The sequence below is a fragment of the Aquarana catesbeiana genome, linkage group LG01 (assembly GCF_042186555.1).
Source record: "Aquarana catesbeiana isolate 2022-GZ linkage group LG01, ASM4218655v1, whole genome shotgun sequence".
Classification (NCBI taxonomy): domain Eukaryota; kingdom Metazoa; phylum Chordata; class Amphibia; order Anura; family Ranidae; genus Aquarana; species Aquarana catesbeiana.
In genome coordinates, this window is record NC_133324.1 from 561,770,331 (window position 1) to 561,788,087 (window position 17,757).

At 47.0% G+C, this 17,757-nt stretch overlaps 1 protein-coding gene across 7 annotated transcripts in view; it reads left to right on the top strand.

Moving 5' to 3' along the window:
• Positions 1-17,757, top strand: part of JSRP1 (junctional sarcoplasmic reticulum protein 1) — a 266,512-nt gene that overhangs the window by 218,516 nt on the left and 30,239 nt on the right. The window lies entirely within an intron of this gene.

The following is a 17,757-nucleotide window of genomic DNA, read 5'->3' on the forward strand; positions in this document are numbered from 1 at the left end:
TCCGTCCGGTCCTGGACCTCAAGGCCCTCAATTGTTTTGTGAAGGTTCGGAGGTTCAGGATGCAATTGGTTTGTTCCATGGTAGCTGCACTTCATCAGGGATTTTCTTGGCATCTTTGGACATCAAGGACGCATACTTGCATGTCCCCATATGCGTCAGACACCAGAGGTTCCTGCGATTTGCGGTCGGGGACAAGCACTACCAATTTGTAGCTCTTCCCTTTGGCTTAGTGTCGGCACCAAGGGTCTTCACCAAGGTGCTGGCTCCGATTCTGGCGTTGCTGAGACAACGAGGGATCACGATCGTGGGTTACCTGGACGACCTCCTCCTGAGAGCAGCTTCTGCCTCAGAACTAAGGAAGGATGTGGCGATCACCATGCAGACTCTTCAGGAGTTTGACTGGGTGTTGAATCTCCAGAAGTCGGTGTTGCTGCCGACCCAGCACCTGGAGTACTTGGAGTTGATTCTGGACTCCTCAAAGGCGAGAGTCTTTCTTCCTTCAAGCAAGCTGCAGACTCTCCAATCCGCGGTGTGGTTACTGATGTCCCGCAGGTGGTAGTCGCTGCGTTTTTGCATGTGAGTCCTGGGCCTCATGGTAGCCACTTTCGAGGCGGTACCGTATGCTCAATTCCACACTCGGGTCTTGCAGAAAGAGATCCTGTCCAAATGGGACAAGACTCTGACATCCCTGGATTGTCAAATCTGGGTGAGCCAGCTAGCCAGGGCTTTGCTTCTCTGGTGGTTGAGGTCCTCGGCTCTTTGATCCGGGAAATTGTTCCTTCCTCTTCATTGGACGGTGATCACGACGGACGCCAGCCTGACCGGATGGGGGGGAATTTGGGGCATCCAGTCGGTCCAGGGTCGCTGGACGCAGGAAGAATCCCGCCTGCCGATCAATGTGCTGGAGCTGTGGGCGATCAGGCGTTGCCTCTCCACATGGTCGCAGAGGATGCAGGGTCGTCCGGTCAGAATTCAGTCGGACAATGCCACGGCGGTTAGGGGTGCGCATCTTCACTGGCCTCACGATTCGATTCGATTACGATTATCAAGTCAACGATTCGATTCGATTCCGCGATGCATCACGATGCATCACGATTACAGCGCAAGTCCGCAGGTGCTCATGGTTTTCATCAAAAAAAATTAAAGTAGTCAGGAGAACTCCATTTTTTTTATTCTATCTGTTCTTAAGAAAAAAAGAGACAGCAGAGGAGCTCCAGGCTCTCTTCCTAAATACTAAAGGAGATGATCAGAGACTGCGGACATGCTACAGGAGATGATCAGAGACTGCGGACATGCTACAGGAGATGATCAGAGACTGCGGACATGCTACAGGAGATGATCAGAGACTGCAGACAGACATGCTACAGGAGATGATCAGAGACTGCAGACAGACATGCTACAGGAGATGATCAGAGACTGCAGACAGACATGCTACAGGAGATGATCAGAGACTGCAGACAGACATGCTACAGGAGATGATCAGAGACTGCAGACAGACATGCTACAGGAGATGATCAGAGACTGCGGACATGCTACAGGAGATGATCAGAGACTGCGGACATGCTACAGGAGATGGTCACAGACTGCGGACATGGCACAGGAGATGGTCAGACACTGGGGACATGGCACAGGAGATGGTCAGACACTGGGGACATGGCACAGGAGATGGTCAGACACTGGGGACATGGCACAGGAGATGGTCAGACACTGGGGACATGGCACAGGAGATGGTCAGACACTGGGGACATGGCACAGGAGATGGTCAGACACTGGGGACATGGCACAGGAGATGGTCAGACACTGGGGACATGGCACAGGAGATGGTCAGACACTGGGGACATGGCACAGGAGATGGTCAGACACTGCGGACATGGCACAGGAGATGGTCAGACACTGGGGACATGGCACAGGAGATGGTCAGACACTGGGGACATGGCACAGGAGATGGTCAGACACTGAGGACATGGCACAGGAGATGGTCAGACACTGAGGACATGGCACAGGAGATGGTCAGACACTGGGGACATGGCACAGGAGATGGTCAGACACTGGGGACATGGCACAGGAGATGGTCAGACACTGGGGACATGGCACAGGAGATGGTCAGACACTGGGGACATGGCACAGGAGATGGTCAGACACTGGGGACATGGCACAGGAGATGGTCAGACACTGGGGACATGGCACAGGAGATGGTCAGACACTGGGGACATGGCACAGGAGATGGTCAGACACTGGGGACATGGCACAGGAGATGGTCAGACACTGGGGACATGGCACAGGAGATGGTCAGACACTGGGGACATGGCACAGGAGATGGTCAGACACTGGGGACATGGCACAGGAGATGGTCAGACACTGGGGACATGGCACTGGAGATGGTCAGACACTGAGGACATGGCACAGGAGATGGTCAGACACTGGGGACATGGCACAGGAGATGGTCAGACACTGGGGACATGGCACAGGAGATGGTCAGACACTGGGGACATGGCACAGGAGATGGTCAGACACTGGGGACATGGCACAGGAGATGGTCAGACACTGGAGACATGGCACAGGAGATGGTCAGTCACAGCGCCCTCCCCCCCCCTCCCTACTTACATGCTGCTCTGGCAGCCTGTAATGAGCAGTGGGGCCGGTGTTCTGCCGGTTGTCACATCTCAGGATCTGCAGTGAATTCTCCCGGGAGAGCACTCCGTGCATAAAGCTGTTTTTAGTGTGTGTATATTCCGGTCATGTGACTCTCGGCCGTGCCTCCCTCCTCTCACGTCTCTCCTGATGTCAGCCCCGCCCGCCTCTCTTCCGACCTGATAGCTCCAGTCAGTGGGCGGAGCTGACACCAGGAGAGACTGAGAGGAGGGAGGCGCGGCTGAGAATCACATGACCGGATTATACACACACTAAAAACAGCTTTATGCACGGAGCGCTCTCCCGGGAGGGGGCGGGGCCAGACATCGATTTTTCGGGTCGCATGCATCGATGCCGCATCGGGGACACCCGAATCGCGATGCATCGATGCTGCGATTAATTTCAGCAGCCCTAACGGCGGTGGCGTATGTCAATCATCAGGGAGGGACAAAGAGCTCAGAGGCGGCGCTGGAGGTCTCCCACATCCTACAGTGGGCAGAGTGGCGCGTGCCGGCTCTGTCAGCCGTGTACATTCCGGGCGTAGAAAACTGGCAGGCGGACTACCTCAGTCGTCAGTTGCTGGACCAGGGGGAATGGTCACTGCATGCAGAAGTGTTTCAGCTTATTTGTCTACGGTGGGGCATGCCGGATGTGGATCTCCTGGCCTCTCGGCTCAATCAGAAGGTGCAGAGGTTTGTGGCCAGGTCAAAGGATCCCTGGGCGGACGCGTCAGACGCGTTGGTGGCCCTATGGGGGCATTATCAGCTAATTTATGCCTTTCCCCCTCTCAGGCTCCTCTCTCGTCTGCTGCGCAGAGTGGAGGCAGAGGGGTTTCCGGTGATTCTGATTGCTCCAGACTTGCCTCGACGTCCTTGGTACGCCGACATACAATGAATGGTGGCGGATGTTCCTTGGCGGCTGCCGGTGCAGGAGGACCTTCTGTCTCAAGGTCCGATTCTCCACCCTGCTTTACCGTCGCTGACTTTAACGGCATGGCTGTTGAAAGCCATGTGCTGAGGGATCGAGGGCTGTCGGCTTCAGTAATTTCCACTATGCTAAGGGCGCGAAAGTCTTCTTCCCGGAAGATTTATCATCGCACCTGGAAGGCCTACATCTCCCTGTGTGACGAGATGTGGTGGCATCCGCGTTCATATTCGATTTCCAGGATCCTGCTGTTTCTGCAGCGAGGAGTGGATCAGAAGCTTGCATTAAGCACCATTAACGGGCAGATATCAGCTTTGGCTGTCTTTTTTCAGCGGCCCTTGGCGACTCGCTCTTTGGTGCGTATGTTTGTTCAGGGGGTTCGGCATGTGGCTCCTCCAGTACGCCCGCCGCTGCCCCGTGGGATGTGAATCTGGTACTCTCGGTTCTTCAGAAACCGCCGTTTGAAAACATTAAGGAGATCCCTTTATTGACGCTCTCTCAGAAAGTAGTCTTTCTAGTGGCTATTACATCTGCAAGGCGGGTTTCTGAGTTGGCGGCCTTGTCATGCAAGTCTCCCTATTTGATCCTCCACAAAGATAAGGCGGTGCTGCATCCGCAGCCCTCTTTTCTTCCGAAGGTTGTTTCGGCTTTTCATCTAAAGGAGGACATTGTGCTTCCGTCCTTATGCCCTTGGCCGTTGCATCCCAAGGAGGTCGCTTTACATTCTTTGGATGTGGTCCGGGCTCTGTGGGTGTATCTGTCTGCTACGGCTCCTTTCCGTAGGTTGGACTCTGTTTGTCTCGGTGGGTGATCCGAAGAAGGGCCTGGCGGTCTCGTTGGCCACCATTTCTCAGTGGATCAAGATTAAAGTTCTGTGTCCGTCAATGAACTTCAGAGAAAGGGATTTTACGGTAAGTACAAAAATCCCATTTTTTTTTTTTTTGTGAAATTTAGATTCAGTTGGTGAACAATGAAAACCAGTGGCTTTGTGTAACTGAAGAGCAGGCTTGTATACAATTTTTGGGCAATTGTTAGGCATTTTGTCAAGCCACCCTTGAAAAACCTGGTTGAAAAAGGTAGCTTTATTGTATCACAGAAAATATATAAAAGTGCAGGGTAGCGTATTAGGGCCATGTACGTTTCTTTATCAAGGCATCTTTGACAAACAGGGGAAAGCTCTCCAAGGGGCATGCAAAAAAAAGGGGCTCTACCTCTTCCCCACACTATCCAAAACAAAACAAAAAAAGCTTTTACTAGAGGTTCATCTTAAAGTAAATTTGTCAATACAGGGTCACTTAAATGAAAAATCACATATCTGAAAAATTAAAATGCATATTCTAAAAAAAAAAAAAATCATCATTTTGCTATAATGGGCCTTTAAGGGCAACCAACATTTTAAATGTATACAATAAAGACTTTATCACAATGCCATGAAATACATACTAATTGAAATCAGTAGTAGCACAATAGCCTATTTGGTTAAAAAATGTTAATTAACTCAAAGTGGTACTCCCAGATCTAATAAAGAAAAGAAAAGCAGCGCCAACCTAAGTGCAAGTATTTAAAACACACACATTTTAATGATAGTAGAGATGCACTCACTCTGAGTATGACAAATACAGGCACATCAATAAAAACGGTCCAGGTAGTTTGTGTGGTAGGCAGCAGGGCTCCACAGGGGGTGATCCTTGTGTGCTGTGGTGTTCTCGGTTGTTTCCGTCTAGCGGCGCCGGTGGAATCCAGTGTCGCAGGCTGGGGTAGGAGAGGCACAGCGTGGATCGTCCGTAGATTGGTCCCGGAAAGATGACGCTATGGGCATGCACGCGTTTGGCTTCTGCTGTTGCCATGACGGCGGCGCTTGCTTTTAAATGACGTGTGACGTCCTAGCCATGCCCCGCTATGTCCGACTTACGTCAGTGCTACAGTTTGAATTCAAAACGTATTTGTGTGGACTGTGAAGTTAAGTCATGGATTGTGGAAACAACTAGTGTCGGGCGATTGTATATAGTGTATACCACATTTACCACTGACTAATGCAGAGTTACAATGCAAGGAGTTCAGCTAAAAGTAGTTGGATCTGTATGTGCGTTATAATTAATCGAAATTAGTCGATTAATTGAACACTAAAATTTTAATCAGTAACAGCCCTAATATATATAAAACCAAACATCCTTCCATGGCACAGAATAAAAGCTGATCATCCAAAGGGACAGAGTTATGCCGAGTACACACGGTCAGACTTTTTGACAACAAAGGTCCGACGGACTTTCGACGGAGTTACGACGGACTTTCAATGGACTTTCTAATGACCGGACTTGCCTACACACGATTACACCAAAGTCCGACAGGTTTGTACGTGATGACGTACGACTGGACTAAAATAAGGTAGTTGATAGCCAGTAGCCAATAGTTGCCCTAGCGTCAGTTTTTGTCCGTCGGACTAGCATACAGACGAGCGGATTTTTCAACCGTACTCGAGTCTGTCGTAAAGATTTGAAGCATGTTCCAAATCTAAAGTCCGTCAGATTTTCGACCGAAAAAGTCCGCTGCAGGTCCGATGAAGCCCACACACGGTCAAATTGTCCGTCGGACCAGTCCAGTCGAAAAGTCTGCTCGTGTGTACGTGGCTTTAGAGCACACAAACTGCACAAGCCCAACTAAGAAGCTGCTTTCAAACATAAAAATGAATGAATAAGGATTTAAACCATTTGTAACAGAGTCATTTTAAGCTTTTAGGGGTCTCTCCGTTCTCACTTGATGCCTAACACACCTTCACTCTTCCCACCTTTTTTGGAAAAGAACTCAATAAATGCAACATATCTGCACATCAGCTCTCCCAAATGCAAGCTGCATTTAAAGCATTTAACTCAAAGCAAAATCAAAAATTATCATTGCAGTCGGGCTCCCCCACATATGTGAATATAGGAATATGAAAAGCAGTTATACTTTACCCATTCTGCAGGCTTCCTCCCAGCTGTATGTCCAGTCCCCCAAAGCCAGTTCTCTTCACTAGAGACAACATGTACAATGCAGGTCCAACTGTCCTCTAAAGCCGTGTACACACGAGCGGAATGTACAACAGAAAAAGTCCGACGGAAGCTTTTCATCTTCTATTTCGATTGTGTGTATGCCTCATAGGACTTTTTTTTTCGAAAATTCTGACGGACCTAGAAATGGAACATGTTCTAAATATTTCCGACGGAACCAATTCCTATCCGGAAAACCGCTCGTCTGTATGCTGTTCCGACGGACGAAAAACAACGCATGCTCTGAAGCAAGTACGAGACGGAAGCTATTGGCTGCTGGCTATTGCACTTCCCTTTTCTAGTCCCGTTATACGTGTTGTACTTCACCACGTTCTGGACGGTCGGACTTTGGTTTGACCCTGTGTAGGCAAGACCACTTGAATTGAATTCCATCGGAGTTCTGTCAGAGAAGGCTTCGGAGTTTATTCCGACGGCAAAACGGGTCAGACGGCAAAACCGGTGTTTACGCGGCATAAGGCTCCATGCACACTGAAGCTGATAAACTAACGTTAAAAGCTAGTACAGACGCCAGGAAAAAAGCAGCATTAAACGCAATTTTATCAGCGTTTTGCATTGGCGTAAATGCGCTTTTAGCTGCACTAGCTTTTAGCCGTGTTTCTCTGCCTCTATTAGAAATCAGTGGTTCCCTATGGGAGCCCATTAATTTGAATAGAAGTCACACAAGAAGTTGGATTATGATGATCTGACTTGCAGTGCGACTTGTGTGCTGAGGATGTTGAAGGGAAACCCTGCCAAAATGAAAAAAAATTGGCGTGGGGTTCCCCCCCCAGGACAATACCAGTATATGGCGCGGGGTCCCCCCCAAAATCCATACCAGACCCTTGTCCAAACACGCAGCCCGGCAGATCAGGATGGGGGGGAGTGAGGGCCCCCCTCCTGGACCATACCAGGCCACACGTCCTCACTATGGGGGGGTGGGTGCTTTGAAGCATGGGGTGCCCTGCGCCCCCTACCCCAAAGCACCTTGTCCCCATGTTGATGAGGAAAAGGGCCTCTTCCCAACAAACCTGGCCTGTGGTTTTCGGGGGTCTGCAGGCAGGGGCTCAGATCCCAGCCCCCCCTATGTGAATGAGTAGGGGTACATTGTTCCCCTACCCATTCACCTAAAAAAGTGTCAAAAATAAACACAGTACACAGGTTTTTAAAGTATTTTATTAAGGCTGCTCCTGAAGTCTCTTCCGATTTCTTCTCCCCTCTCCGGCTCTTCTCCCTCATCCAGCGATGTCTTCTCCCTCTCCGGTTCTTCTCCTCTCTGCAATGTCTTCTCCCTCATCTGCTGGGTCTTCTCTCTCCGCTGTCTTCTCGCTCTTTTGCCGGGTCTTCGCCGCTGTCTTCTCCCTCTGTTCTTCCGATGTTGACTTGACGTGATCTCCCAGTGCAATGCTGGGTCCGCTATGTGCAATGACTTAAATTTACATGGGGCAGAGCCACCCGTTGACCTCATGCGGAGGCCCCGCCCCTTTGTGACATCATCGTCCCATCATGCATCGGGTGCCAAAACACTAAGCATGGGATTGCTGGGATGGGAAACACAATACCTTTTGAGGTCAGCTTAGATATAAAGCTATGATAATTTCCACATACCTAGATCTGGAATACCTAAGGCCTGTTTCACACGGGCTTCAGCTTGTATAAGAGCAGTGTAAACAGGAAGCTTTGACAAAGCATTTACAGAGCTTTCAGCAAGCTTTGTTGAAGCTTTCAAAGTACCATTCAGCTCCAGTTTGTGTATGTTCAACACAGATCCTAATGGGAGTGTTGCCACTTTAAACAAGCTGCTAGTAGGCTTCAGTGGGCTTTCAACAAGCTTGAAGTGCTGAGGCCTCGTCCACATACAAATCCAAGGTTTGTTATGGAACTGAGGTCATCTACAGTACACAGGGCTGATTCATACAGGCAGCAATAAAAACAGGTGGTTGATCTGCATTTTAACTGCCCCCCTGACCGCCCACTTAAACTGTGCAGTGATGGTTGGGAGGGGTAGTACTTATTTCCAATACTGCAATGCTTTGTGAAGTGACAAAAATTTTACAGCATGCTACGTTTGGCAAGCAGTACTGTTGCCAAATGACTGATGCAAGTTAATGGGGTTGCACCCCAAATAAATATTTTAATCTTACATGTTTGCCAATTTACTAGCATTTCAGATTTCTTCTTTCTTTTGCGGTGCGGTATATCAATACAAAATCCCTGTTTGGCTACACAAAAAAGCAATCAGGAGGCGAATGGCGATTACCACCCTTTGAACTGCCTAAATCATATGTGACATCCTGATAAATTTCTTAAGAACATCTTTGTGTGCAAGTAGCTTGTGGGTTTGGTTGCATCTTGATAAACCCATGCTGCAAAAGATAGAGGGAGAGTGGTATGCTGGGGGGGAAAGCTGGGTTAAATAACATGTACAATGCCTTTAGAAAAAAAAATATTGAACGTAGTATCATATTTGACAAAACAGAATAGAGGAAACTTTCCAATGGACTCCAATTCTGCTAAACCTAATTACTAAAAGCTGACACATTTAAAGCCTTTAAAAACTAAATTATGATTACAAAATTGAGACCGATTTGTATGGAATTTTTTGTGTATGAAAATTGAATGGCAATTGCAGTCCCTATATTTTTCCATATTCTTTTAGAAAAGGCTTACTTTAAAAGCCCTTTTACATGGCACAAGCATTCTTTTCTGGATTTTGCATGCTATTTATCGGCTAATGTACATTTTCTTTTTAACATGGAAGTCTGCTGATCTAAATGAACTCCTTTACCAATTTGAAATATGTGGTGTAAGTAATAAGCTGATTAATTAAAGTAGATTTTGATTAGAAAACACAAACTGCTTTTAAATCTTCCACTACAGACATGCATTTTTTTTATGAAATTTTGAATTAAACCCTGCTGAAATTACATTTTTATTACTTTTAAATACCATGAAGTGTTTTAAAAATGAGCATCAGAGCTAAAACATCTGAAATTGAATATCAAAATCATAAGAACTTTTTAAATATTGGGAAAGTATTAAATAAAATTAACTAACGAAAAAACTAATTTATTTCACTGCTTTGTAAATAGGCTCTTGAGTAACATTATTGTATCAAGCCTCACTTTCTGTTATCCCCAGGCCAACTACTTTTATAAACCACATTAGTTACAGTTGTTGTTAAGCCACTTTATACCATTCTCTCCGTTTAACAATCCTTTGTGCCCTTGTGTATGTGTTTTATAAAAATAAGCCGTTCTTTACCTTCTCTCAGAGCGCCGCTCAGTGCTCACATGACCCGCCACTTCTCTGCTCTCCCTGTCTGACAGCTGCAGTGGGCGGGGCCGAGAAACCCCTGCTGACATCAGTTTTTTCGAGAGAGAAAAGACACAGGCGCCTCTGAGATAGTGGCGCAGCCTATAGGATGTTTAAATACACATTATATATATATATATATATATATATATATATATATATATATATATATATATATATAAATAACAGCTTACCTGTAAGATCCTTTTCTTGGAGTACATCACGGGACACAGAGCCACAGTAAATACTGCATGGGTTATATGGCACCTTCAGGTGATGGACACTGACACACCCTAGACAGGAAGTTCAATTCACCATATAAACCCTCCCCTTACTGGGAGTACATCATTTTTGTAGCAAAGCAATATACGTGTATTAGAAGAGGGGAGGGACCTCTGTATCCCGTGATGTACTCCAAGAAAAGGATTTTACAGGTAAGCTGTTATAAAAATCCTCTTTTCTTTATCGTACATCACGGGACACAGAGCCACAGTAAATAGTATATGGGATGTCCCAGAGCAATGCCACCTGAGGGGACACAAACAAAAGTAGAGTGCAATCAGACCTGAGGACCTATACTGCTGCCTGCAGTACACTGCGCCCAAAGGCGATATCTCCATGCCTTCTTACATCCACCTGATAGAATCTGGTGAATGTATGGACTGAAGACCAAGTTGCAGCCTTGCAGATTTGAGCCATGGAGGCTTGGTGATGCACTGCCCACGAAGCGCTAACAGCCCTAGTGGAGTGTGCTTCGATTTGAAAAGGTGGAACTTTCCTCTTCAAACCATAAGCTCGAATAATTACTTGCCGAATCCATTTGGCAATAGTGGATTTCGGCACTGTCTGTCCTTTCCTAGGACGTTCAGGAAACACAAACAAAACATCTGTTTTGCGAACCTAAAGAAGTTGCCTTCAATAGATTTTGATTGCTCTCACTACATCCAAAGAATGTAGTGACTTTCCTTCCTTAGAACAGGATTCTGGAAAAATGAAGGTAAAAGAATATCCTGGTTTAGGTGAAAACCTGAAACCACCTTTTGGCAGAAAGCTAGGATGAGGATGCAATACTACTCTATCCTTGTGAACAATTAAATATGGCTCTTTACAAGAAAGAGCCGACAACTCTAAAACCCTTCTTGCAGAAGAAATGGCTACAAGAAAAACTAGCTTCCTTGTCAAAAGGACTAAAGGAATATGTCGTATCGGCTCAAAAGGCTGTTTCTGTAACGCTGATAGAACTAAATTCAAGTCCCAAGAGTTCAGGGGTGCTCTAACCTGTGGATTAAGCCGCGTTACCCCCTGTATAAAGCTTCGGACAAAAGAATTTGAAGCAAGCGGACCTTGAAACAATACCGATAAGGCCGAGACTTGGCCCTTGATAGTACTCAAGGCCAGTTTCATCTCTAACCCCATCTGCAGAAAGGCAAGGATTCTACCTATGACATACTTTCTAGGATGCCAACACCTGGATTCACACCAGGAAACATATGCCTTCCAGACTCTATAATAAATAATAAATGCTGCTGAAAGTAACCTCTTACCCAGTACTCTCCACTACAGAGTACCACCCCCCCCCCCTTTCTCTCCCCCATCCTTATAATTATATGCTTTATGGTTACAGCAACAACACCTTAACAGGTGATAGATCAAAATCGGTCATTTACTGTACTTAACTGGCAAATAGTGGAAAGCTTGCCACATTTCCTTCCCTCCTCCCTTTTTCCACCCCCCTCTTTCACTGTTCTATAATAAATGACTCTGCAAGCTGGCTTCCTTGCATTAATCAAAGTAGATATCACTGAGCCTGAAAGCCCACGATTCTTCAGAATGTGGGTTTTAACAGCCAAACCGTTAAATTTAACGTTTATAAAGTAGGATGGAACACTGGTCCCTGCTATAGCAGGTCTGGATGTGGTGGTACTGGCCATGGGGCCCCTACCACCATCTTTACCATTTCTGCATACCAAGATCTTCTGGGCCATGCTGGGACCACAAGAACTATCGACTTTTTTGCCCGCTTAATCCTGCGAAGAAGTCGAGGTAGCAGCAGAATAGGAGGGAATGCATAAATCAGTGATAACTGATCCCATGGGGTCACCAATGCATCTGTTCCACACACGAGTGGATCCCTTGTTCTTGACACAAAGTCGTCGTCTTTATTGTTGAACCTGGAGGCAAACAGATCTACGTCCAGGATCCCCCATCTTTGACATATAGCCAGGAAGATGTCGGGTGAAGGGATCCTTCACCCGGGAACAACTGCTGGTGACTAAGTAGTCCGCCTGCCAGTTCTCTACTCCTGGAATGAAGATTGCCGATATGCACGGCACATGCTTTTCTGCCCAGGTTAGGATCTGGTTTACCTCTCCCTGAGCTGCCTGACTTCTGGGGATTGATATAAGCCACTGCCGTGGCATTGTCGGATTGAATCCTGACAGGAGAATTCCACAACCTGAATGTCCAGGCCCTTAGGGCTAGGTACACTGCCAAAATCTCTAAAGACTTTGATGGGCAAAGTCCTTCGGTTCTGGACCATTTCCTTTGGACTGACATCTCTTCCAGGACTGCTCCCCAACCTGAAAGGCTGGCATCTGTTGTTACCACCTTCCAGGTAAGTGGTAAAAGGGATTTCCCCTTCTGCAGATTCTTGGGTATCCTCCATCAACTGAGGCTCTGACGCACTTTTGGCGACAAACGTATCGGAAAATCTAGTGCTTGGATCTTCTTGTTCTTGTGGGCTGTATCTATAAGCAGACCCAAGTACATTAATCTTATTACTGGTTTTAAAGAAGACTTTTCTAGGTTGAGGACCCAACCTAGGTATTCCAGGTAGTTGACTGTGGTGACCATGCATTGGTCCAGGCGGGCTACTGAGCGGTCTATCAAGAGCAGGTCGTCTAGGTATGCTATTATCATTATACCTTGAGTCCCTAATCTGGCCAGAGGAAGGGCCAGAAGTTTTGTAAACACCTCAGGTGCAGTAGCTAGACCGAAAAGGCAATGCTACAAACTGAAAATTAAGTTTTTCTACTTCGAAACACAAATATTTCTGGTGAGCAGGGAAATAGGTACATGCAGGTATACATCCTTGATGTCGATTGATGCCAGAAGTTCTCCTCCTTGTAGGACGGAGACTACTGATCGGATTGATTCCATGCGAAAAGAGCAAATTTTCAGGAACCGGTTTGGATCTTTCAGATCTAGAATGGGCCTGACATCTTCATTTGGTTTTGGTACCATGAAAAGGTTTGAACAAAACCCCAACCCCTGCTCTTCCATGGGGACCATCATGATCGCTTTTTGTGACAAAAGTCGGTCTAACGCTAAAAAGAGAGACTTCTTTTTCTCCTGGATCTTTAGGGACATTTGACCTGAGGAAACGAGGAGACGGGAATTCTCGAAACTCTAGTTTGTAACCTAGAGCTATTGTGGAGACCACCCATCTGTCTCAAAACTCTTCCTGCCAGACCCTTGAGAACTGCAAAAGTCTTCCCCCCCACTCGAACGAGCGGGGGCGCCCCTTCATAAAGAGGCTTTAGCATTTTGTCTGGTGGGTTTCCTCCCCAGGATTTTTTTTGTCCCTGGGGTTGACACCGAGGTTTACCTTTTGAACCTGACGGTGGAGGTCGTCACGACTGCCTGGTGGCTGATGCCCCTGGCACTGGAGAAAGAGCCTGTTTAATGAGGGACGTTTACTCCTTTTCTTAACTGGCAAAAGGGTACTTTTCCCATTTGATATTTTTGGATATATTTGTCCAAATCATCCCCAAACAGCTTTTCACCACAGAAAGGAAAACCAGCCAAGAGCTTTTTGCATGGCGCTTCGGCTGACCAACTTTTCAACCATAAGATTCTACGTATATGCATCAACCCAAGCGTAAGGCCAGAGGTTTGAAGAATAGGATCTCTGATTGCGTCAATTGCAAAACACAAAGCTGCTGGCAGCTCAGCTAACCCCTGGGCCTGCTGTTCAGGGAAAACCTTAAGCACTTGTTTCAAATGGTCTCTCAAGGACTGACATACCCCAATTGCCGCCACTGCAGGTTGAGCCACTGAACCTGCCAAGGAAAAAATATCTTTCAATAGGAATTCCAATCTCTTATCAGTTGGATCCGTAAACTTGCGCATTGTCAACCGGACAAGTCAAACTTTTATTCACAGAGGATATAGCAGCATCAATTGCTGGTATACTCCACATCTTAGTGAATTTTCCTCCATAGGATAAAGTGTTGAAAACTTTTTAGGAGGGAAAAAATGCTTGTCTGGGTGATCCCACTCAGAATATATAAGCTTTTCCAGCAATGAATGTACAGGAAAGGCATGCAAGGCTTGAGGAGGCTTTAGTGAACCCAAACAAGAAGTGGGCTCTTCAGCCGACTCAGTTAAGGGTAGCTTAAATGTGGAGCGGACCATTTCCATAAGAGAATGCACCAGCAACTTCTCAGCATGTGATGCTGAAGAAGGTCCTTCCCCACTTGATCCCTCAGAAGAGGAGTCAGTCTCTCCATGGTCCCCTGAGGGGGATTCAATTTCCCCCTCCCACTGTTTCTCTGTTTGAGGATCCTGGGTGGTAGAAGGGGACCTAATGCGCTTTCTTCCACTCTGTGAAGATGCGATTAAAGTCGCTAACTTTTCCTCTAATCCACTGATAGTTGAGGATAAAACCTCCTCATTAACATAGACAGGGGCTCAAGTGTCGGAAGCAATTTCAGCCCCTGATGACCCCAATGGCTCACTCCGACCAGCCTCCCTAGATCTTTCAGTGGGGATGGGGTTGCAGAGGGGGGTCCTTAGGCCTGTGGGTGACCCTTTTGTGCCCTTATCTTTTGTGGTATTTGTACCATTCCCTCTGGTTATGGTGCTGAGCACAAACGCAGAGGTACAGCCAAGAAAATGCACCTACTGCTGAGCAATAGTCCAGCAACTGCCGCTGCTATTAAGCTCAGCCTGATGCAAAGTAAATGTGTCCTGGGAATGCCTGTGTCGACCAACACTCACATGCGACCCGTCTGCTCTGTGTCCCTCCTTTAGCTGTATGCACCTGAAAAAAGGTGCACTTTATAGCTACACAGCCCGCGTTGTGGGCGCTGAAGCACTCTGATGCCGCTAAGCCCCGCCCCCTTTCCTCTGACCACCCACTGTGCCCCCCTCCCTTATCTTTTTCAAAGATACAGCTTTCCCGCGCGAGCGGGCTCTGATCCACAGGATCGTATATGGAGGAGGGCTGGGGTGGAGGAGAGGAGGAGAGCCGCCGGATGGAGGACCGCCATAATGGCGGCAGGAGCGGTGCGGCACACCGCTGACTGAGCCACACTTTCGCTGCCTCCTGGGGTGAAACTGTCCAGGTGGGGGAACATTCCCAAAAGGAAAAAAAAAACCCTTCCCTGCGTCTTACCTGGGGCTTGGGCTGGAGGAAGCATGCAGCTTGACACAGAGGCGAGACTGACAAGCATGGAATCAGGTACGTGCTCTTGACAGCCCCCGGTGGTGACAATAGGCAGGACAACATTTACTTTAAAGGAGAAATACCCACAATAATTAGAAAAATTCCTTAGGAATCTCCCTTACCTTGTCCAGCTGCAGGGTTCTGTGGTAACAGACCCAATCTTCACCTCTCACGGTGGGCTCCATTAAAAAACCTTGAGGGACTGGGGCCCCCTTTTTATCGGGGGATCCACAGCCCTGGGCCTGTAAAAAGCACCCAGCCAGGAATATGGCTGAAGAAAACAAATACTGGATCCCGGGGTCCAGCTCTCTAAAGAGAGAAGCGTTACAGGTAAAACCTTGTTTCTTCGGACACGAGGCCCGGGTACCATTCAATTCGGTCTGGAAAAGACACTTTGAATGGATCCAGTTGCATGGCTTGCCCCAGTAAGGAATATTCCAGCGGAGCTCAGCACAGCACATCTTTACTCGTGACCAACACCTAAGACACTGGCGAAAAAACTGAGGTACTCCCAGTAAGGGGAGGGGTTATATGGGGAATTGAACTTCCTGTCTAGGGTGTACCAGTGTCCATCACCTGAAGGTGCCATAGAACCCATACAGTAATTACTGTGTCCCGTGATGTACGATAAAGAAAAACGCACATAAAGGTTTAAGTGTACAGGCCCATTAGGGTCCAGTGAGCCACGTTATCGACCGTCCATGCTGTGTATGGAAACCACATCTCACCCACGTTTCGGAGCGTGCACATCTTTCCAGTGCGCATGACGCCTTCTCGCCCAGCGTTGCGTTCCAGCCCTATCCACCGGATCTCAGTTGCGCCCCAGCCCTTGGTTTGGATCCCGCTCAAGCGCCACAGTATCTTGCAGGGAGCCCAACACCATCCGGGAATGTGAGATGTGGTTTCCATACACAGCATGGACGGTCGATAACGTGGCTCACTGGACCCTAATGTGTCTGTACACAGAAACCACTGAGTTTTTAATGCACCTTTTATCATTAAACATTACAGTCCATACGGAGAGGCGCCTGTGTTGTGTGTTTTTTTTTTTTTTTGGCCCAAAACAATTCTTCTTCTAATGTTGCCTAGGAGGGTTAAAAGGTTGGATGCATCCTGTAAGTGACTGAACAGTGCAGAGGTCAGAGTGAGTATTTATTCTTCACAGTGATTTTGTTTAGGGCTTGGCAGATGATGTGGACTTCAAACTGATCCCCTCCCCAGATTCTCATCACTATACTCTGACATGGCTTGCATCCTTGTCAGCGAAATCTATGGCTGGATCAAACTGTAGCAGAGGCAAGAGACCTTGTGTGGGCAAACTTATGCCCTAAAAAGAGTTGAAGTTCAGGGTCTGAAGGAGTTGCTTGGTGTTCACCAGAGCCCCCTCAAAGTATGATGGGCTTTACTGTGAATGACTCCCAGATCAGTTACACTAGGAGTGGCAAAAGTTGACAAAAGGTAGAAACAAAGCACAGAGGTACAAAAAGCACAATGGTACAGAATTGATAGACAAAGTTGGGGTCAAACTGGCAAAAGCTTGGAGCAAGCAGAGAAAAAAGGTTCATCAAGAAACAGACAGAGGTCATAAACGGGTGTCGGAACTGGAAAAGAGATCAGGAGTACAAAAGCCTGGGAACAGATACTTGGGGGGGGGGGTTGCTTAGGCAGCTCCCAAGTGCACCAAGCAGGTTAACATATGTTTCCTGGACATGGCTTCAGAGGAAGTATCTAGCAGCCATTGTTGGTAGGAACCAGCAGGGGGCAAAGCAAGAACATTTATGAACCTGGACTCACAGAAAGACACACAGCAATTTTAAGGGGTTTAAAAATCTGTTGCACAGATGAACGAGTATCAAGTATAAGACCTAAGTGCAAAACAGCAGGCTGATCTTGCATAGACTCAGCTGCTCCATGAACTGCTGCGGACAGAGATACAGGTTTTATTCTAAATACAGGGAACTGTGACATAGAGAAGTTCACTGTTAAGGTTTTACAATTTAAAGTGATTATATATATATATATATATATAGGCAATAATGAAATGAATTAAATGAATAAAGTTCTTTCAATAATGCAGCAGCGCTGTATGCCCCAAATTAATGGGCTCTCCTTCTCAATCAAGATCATTGAGTTCAAACATGGAACAAATGGTAAGAGTCCCACTAATATTGCTGTATTCTGTGAGGGTAGTAAGTTCTTTCACCAAGCGATACACCACCTGCTGGGACCCCCAATGAAAAACACACTCACCAGAAATCCGACCAATATGAGCCTTAATCAATAATAGCAGGTCTGCACCACTTTCCAAACGACCACCAGATGTCAGTATTACTCTCGGTAGGTCCAATGAGATATGTGGGAGAAATAAAATGTCCACATAGTGTGATACTGCTAAAACACTTTATTAAACCTTCA